The sequence below is a fragment of the Schistocerca serialis genome, chromosome 1 (assembly GCF_023864345.2).
Source record: "Schistocerca serialis cubense isolate TAMUIC-IGC-003099 chromosome 1, iqSchSeri2.2, whole genome shotgun sequence".
Taxonomy (NCBI): Eukaryota; Metazoa; Arthropoda; class Insecta; order Orthoptera; family Acrididae; genus Schistocerca; species Schistocerca serialis.
The window spans coordinates 760129727-760135872 of record NC_064638.1 but is presented as its reverse complement, the minus strand read 5'-3'; positions in this window follow the sequence as shown (position 1 = coordinate 760135872).

Sequence of the window (6146 nt, the reverse complement as noted above, 5' to 3'; positions counted from 1 at the left end):
ATTTAATCAAGTTTCTTCGTAAGGAAGCTGCTACCTTGGGGGGGGGGGGGGGGGGGAGGGAAGAGGAGAAGAAGAAGAAGAAGCAGAAAAGCCCGCACAATTTTCTTTTTCTCTATCTTGTGTTGCAACTGCATAAACCACAGTTGAACTGAAACTGATTTTTATTATCAGCAACTACCTACTTTACACAATTTCCTTACTGCTTGCTTTTGCCGAACACACAATTGATTTACTTTTGGTTGTGTTGACTCCTTTTCAACTTATTACCCAAATGGGACCCAAGAAACCTAACACCTATGATCCGATGAATTGTTCAATAGCAATTACAGATAGAGAAGTTGACTCTGACTACAGAAAGAAAAAAGTGAAATGTGAAGTTGTTGGATAAAAATGGAAACAATGTTCCAGATTCTTATGAGAAACACAAGCACATCATAGCTGCACAAATGAAAAAAACTTTGGCAATTGAAATCATAAAATTATTGTGGTATGGCACACTCTCAGCAATTTCCTTTCCCATCTCTTCTTTGCAGCTAGATTTTGGCTACAGATGTGATTCAGAAATGTTATATCACATAGTAAGATGAAGGATAGATATATCTAAAAAGCAGCTAATTGAAAAAATAAAAAAGTAGATAACATTTTTAATGAAATTTTGACTGTTTATGACCAAACATTTTGATGAAACAGAATGCATGTGAGAGATGCATTGGCATAACACGAGGCCAAAAAGGAAGTACAATGGAGGGCTCAGAAGAAGGTTTCAGTTAAATAAATCTAAATGTATATCATAACAAAAAACACACTTGAGTAGTTACATACACAATACAGCTATTAAAAAACTAATGCTACAGCATCTACTAATATTAAGTATATACAAACGAAGTAGGTGAAGTGATCTGTTACTTGAACCTCATGAAGTCAGTCACAGTTAGAATGGTGACGTAACTGCTTTCTTGAAAGTGTTCAGAACAGTGCATACTATTTTGTTCTATATTATGCCACAGTGCATATCCCAACTCAATTCCACATTTTTGTTCAATGCTTTCTTCTCACTAGCAGAAAGTATGCAACACTTCAGTGGAGTCTGTTAGTGTTAACTTTGTATTAGAAAAAAAGGAGGAGGATAACACACCATAAGGTAAGCACTTTGAAAGACTAAAAACTTACAGCTGTTTTCCCTGTTGCTGATAGGATTACAGTCTTTTTCACCTACAAAATGCTTAACATACATTTTGGATCAATGCTCTAATTTTCAGTTTCAGAGGTGCTATGAACTTGTTGAAGGTTGAAACTGTATTTGCGCTGGGCCTGTAACCTCTTGTCAAAAATTAAAATTTATTTATACATTACAGCTTGTCAGTTTCACCCTCAGTGCCAATTTTCTGGCGATACCAAGAAGAAGCCAACTACATCCTGTCTTGGTAGCATTTTAAAGTGGTCAGTAAGGTCACAACTGACCAATTATGATGTATTTACAGTAACTTGACACAACACCAAACAATACTCATTTCTTTTATATGAAACACTGTATTTCATGATGGAGTCTACAGTTGCCATGTATGGTGGTGTTATACTGGTGAGAGGCTGGTATAAGAATTTTTTTAAATAAAGGTAATTCTTTCTCATCTTCAGATACTCAATGTGAAGTCCCCTTCTGCAGATTCCCATTATCCTTTGCAACACAGGAGAAACAAATTTAAACCACTGAGCTGCTGTGTGTCCCATGCACTGAATAAACTACCTGTTCACTGTGAAATATTATTAGTAATTCAGTCATTAACTACAAAAAAAATAGGCAGTTGTCAGCATTCAGTACCAGGTGTGTAAGGGCATATGAGGCACTATTTCCATTGTGAATAAAACTCAAACAGGTCTGCAATTACCAGTGATTTGGCAAGTGCACCTTCATGATGCAGTCCAGTAAATTAGGTAATGAACATTTCCTCTTCTGTCACTGTGTCTTTCACAGATTCTGAAGTTAGTTTTTTTTATAAAACTTTAAAGGAAAAACAGTCTTCATAAAACAGTCTCCTTCCAGTATGTTCTAAAGTTGTATCATGAATGCATACAATGATGGTTATTACCCTGACATTCTTGACATGTTGTGATGCAGGAGAAGATCAGAATCGCAGGAAGTGAGAAATTGCTTCACAAAGTAGTGGGAATGCCAATGAAGGTTTGCATTTTCATGGAGTTACAGGATATTAAATGGATAAGCCACAAACATCCATTTGTTGTAATGACACACATTCAGACACAAGTAGAATAATAAAATATTTTGAATGGATAGATAAAAAATCTACTCACCAAGTGGTGCACACACACACACACACACACACACACACACACACACACACACACACACACACACACACGAAGATTTAACTTTTACAAGGTTTTGGAGCCAGTGGCTCTTTCTTCTGGTGGAAAGTTGTAAGGGAAGGAAGAGGGGTAAGGGGAGACTTATGGTGCATAAGTGTCTCCCCTGATGCTGGGTTCTGGGTGGCTTCTATGAACTGTACCCCTTTCCCTAAACTTCTCCAGTCCTTTCCTGTCATCCCTCTTCCTTCTCCTTAAACTCTCCTGCCAGAAAAAGCAGCCACTGGCTCCAAAAGCTTGCAAAAGTCTCTCTCTCTCTCTCTCTCTCTCTCTGTGTATGTATGTGTGTGTGTGTGTGTGTGTGTGTGTGTGTGTGTGTGTGTGTACAATGTATTGTCAATAATTGATTATTTTCATTCTTAAAATATTTTGAATGTAATGTAGCTTAGGAGTCACACACAACATCTTGCTCAACAGAAGACCCGTGCCTAAAGACTGGAAGATTGCACAAGTCCACCAGTACTCAAGAAAGGACATATTAGTAATCTGCTGAATTCTAGACCCATATCACTAGTGCTGATTTGCAGTAAGATTTTGAAGCAGATGCAGTGTTTGAACATTATGAATAACCCTGAAGAAAACAACCTATTGACAAACAGTCAGCAAGGATTCAGAAAACATCATTCTTGTTAAACAACTAGCTCTCTATTCGCATGAAGTAATGAGTGCTACCAAAAGGAGATCTCACATTGATCCCATATTTCAAGACTTCCAAATGGCTTTTGACACTGTTCCTCAGAAGCGACTTCTAATCAAATTGTGTGCCTTCGAAGTATCATCTCAGTTGTGCAAACGGATTCATGTCTTCCTGTCAGAAAGGTCACAGTTCATTGTAATTGACAGAAACTAATCAAGTAAAACGAAAGCGATATCTGGCATTCCCCAAGAAAATTTTATATGCGCTCTGCCATTTCTAATATACAGGGTGTGTCAAAAAAATGTACACACACTTTGAACTGTCAGACAATTTATTTCCCATTCTACAAGGTTAAACATCTGTGAGAAAGTAATGTTATGTTTCTTCAACAGGTGGCAGCAGTGGCAAGGAAGTAACTGCAACATGGCAGACGTGCATTTGAGCTTTGAAGCGCAGAAGCAGATAATTAAGTGGTACTGGAAGTTTGAGAATGTAGCTGTGGTTCAAAGACAGTGGAGAAGCGAGTATGGTACAGAACCACCTTCAAGGTTAACCATTACACATCTACGACAAATTCGAAGTTCATGGAACAGTGTGTGATGTGTATAAAGGTCGATCAGGGTGACCTCGTACAGCTACAAGTGATGATTCCACAACTGTGGTCTTGGAACTGTTTCAGCGTTCGCCTCAAAAATCTTCAAGGCAAGCGGCATGTGAGAGTAATGTAAGTGCTAGTAGTGTGCTACGCACCCTGAAGAAAGGTAAGTTTCGTGCGTACATTCGAAGGCTGGTGCAACAACTAAGTGACGACAATCCAGACTGAAGGTTAGAATTTTGTGAATGGGTTCACGAGATGGTGAGACGTGAACTGGGATATATGGGTAGCATAATTTGGTTGGATGAAGCCCAATTCAAACTCAATGGAACTGTCAATAGGCACAATTGTGTGTACTGGGCTGAAGATAATCCTCACATTACAGTCAAAAAGGCTGTGAATTTGCCTGGTGTAAATGTGTGGTGTGGTTTGTCTGCAAGGGGACTCATTGGGCCTTTCCACTTTGAAGGTACTGTTACTGGAGAAACGTACCTAACAATGCATGCTGACTCCATATTCCCTGCCATTCATGCATTATATGGTAATGATGAGTTTTATTTCCAACAAGATGGCGCCCCACCGCACTACCATAGGGACGTACGAGCATACCTGTATCACAATGTGCCAACCCAGTGGATAGGATGCAGGGGACCAATCGAGTTTCCTGCACGCGCTCTAGACCTCACGCTGCTGGATTTCTTCTTATGGGGCACAATAAAAGATGATGTGTACAAACATAAACCACATAGCCTGGACACACTTTGGAATGAGATTCAGGCAGTGTGCGCAGAAATCTCATTGGTATGATGTACGGAATCATTGGTGACTCGTACTCAGAAATGTATTGATGCTGAAGGCCACCAGTTCGAACATTAATCACATTTGCAAAGTACATTTATTTTTCCAATTGGACTTTAAGCTTTCCATTTCCAGAAATTTAACATTGTAGAACGGGAAATAAATTTTCTATGACTCTTCAAAGTGTGTATACATTGTTTTGATGCACCCTGTATATAAACCATTTACGAAACAATCTGAGCAACAATCTTAATATAGTTTCAAGATACTGATGTCATTTACCATCTCATAATGTCACCAGAAGATCAAAACCATTTGCCAAATGATTTAGCCAAGATATCTGTATGCTGCAAAAAGTAGCAATGGACTCTAAATAATGTAAAATGTAAAGTCATCCATATGAGTACTGAAAAGAATCTGCTACATTTCAGTTACATGAAAAATCAGACAAATCTCAAGGCTATGATTCAATCACATACTTAGCGATTGCAATTACGAATAACTGAAACTGGAATGACCACATAGATAATGTAGGGAAAGCTAGCCAAAGACAGCATTTTATTGACTATCACTTAGAAGACATAACAGGTCTTTTAAAGATACTGCCTACACTATTATTTTCAGTCTTCTTCTTGAGTATTACTATGTGGCATGGGAGCCACATTGGATAGGATTGTTGAACAACACTGAAAAAGTTCAAAGGAGGGCAGCACATTCTGTAGTATCACGAAATACAGGAGAGAGAATCATGGATATGATATGCAAGCTGGGGTGGCAACAAAAAAAATGGGGCAGAGTGCTTTTCGTTTGCCAGGATTCTTTTCACAAAATTTCAATCAGCAGCTTTCTCCTCTGAATGCAAAAATATTTTGTTGGTGCCACCTACATAGGGAGAAACGATCATCTTAATATAATAAATCAGAACTCTTGTGGAAAGATTTAAGTGTTCTTTTTCCTACGCTGTTTGAGAAAAGAGTGGTAGAGAAATAGCTTGAAGGTAGTTCAGTGAACACTCTGCCACACACTTTATTGTGAATTGCTAAGTAGTCATCTAGGTGTAGAGGAATATAATTAGTATCCTATTGCTTAACAAAATTTACTTTAAAAACAGCCAACATACATAACATTTTACTTTGGCAAGGAATCTGTTGAGTGGTTACACCTTGTGTGACAATATAGATGCAAAGTGGATATGTTACTTGTAGTAACATTTTTTTATGAGTGTAAGTTCGACTACAACGTAGCAGAGGAGCAGCTATTAATAACAATATAAAATCTGGACATACTAAATGAACAAACTCTAAAGGTTTCAAGTAGTTTCGATAAATCAGTATGGTCTGTGTAATTAAATTGTGCTTTCTTGGGTCAACTGCTCAGGGCAATGAGGGAGATAATGGTGGCATCTCATGATCATCATTAAAATAAAAAAATAAAAAATAAAAAAAAAAATAAAAAAATAAATGGAAATTCCTGGATGTAGCAATATGTAAAACATGGGAGAGGCTACTGCTCACCTGTGGCAGATCGACGTGTGGAGCACAGAAACACATAAAAAGAAACAGCATTCACACCAGCTTTTGAGAAATAGCTCTTTTTTCCAGCAATAGTACACACATTCACACACACAACCACACATTGTGTTCATTTGCACTTTGAACTGTTTATGAGTTTCACATCTCCATTAGTCTCTCAATTTTCTCTCTCTTGAATTCCCTGTTGCTCTTTAGAAGAGTA